Source organism: Bison bison, unplaced genomic scaffold (genome assembly GCF_000754665.1).
Source record: "Bison bison bison isolate TAMUID 2011002044 unplaced genomic scaffold, Bison_UMD1.0 scf7180017864527, whole genome shotgun sequence".
In the NCBI taxonomy this organism is placed as follows: domain Eukaryota; kingdom Metazoa; phylum Chordata; class Mammalia; order Artiodactyla; family Bovidae; genus Bison; species Bison bison.
Window position 1 is genome coordinate 15157085 of NW_011495078.1, and position 360 is coordinate 15157444.

A 360-nucleotide genomic window follows, 5' to 3' on the forward strand; every position below is an offset into this window, starting at 1 on the left:
TTATTTGTTCTAGCTCTGTGAAGAATACCGTTGGTAGCTTGATAGGGATTGCATTGAATCTATAAATTGCTTTGGGTAGTATACTCATTTCCACTGTATTGATTCTTCCAACCCATGAACATGGTATATTTCTCCATCTATTAGTGTCCTCTTTGATTTCTTTCACCAGTGTGTTATAGTTTTCTATATATAGGTCTTTAGTTTCTTTAAGTAGATATATTCCTAAGTATTTTATTCTTTCCGTTGCAATGGTGAATGGAATTGTTTCCTTAATTTCTCTTTCTGTTTTCTCATTATTGTGTATAGGAATGCAAGGGATTTGTGTGTGTTGATTTTATATACTGCAACTTTACTATAATC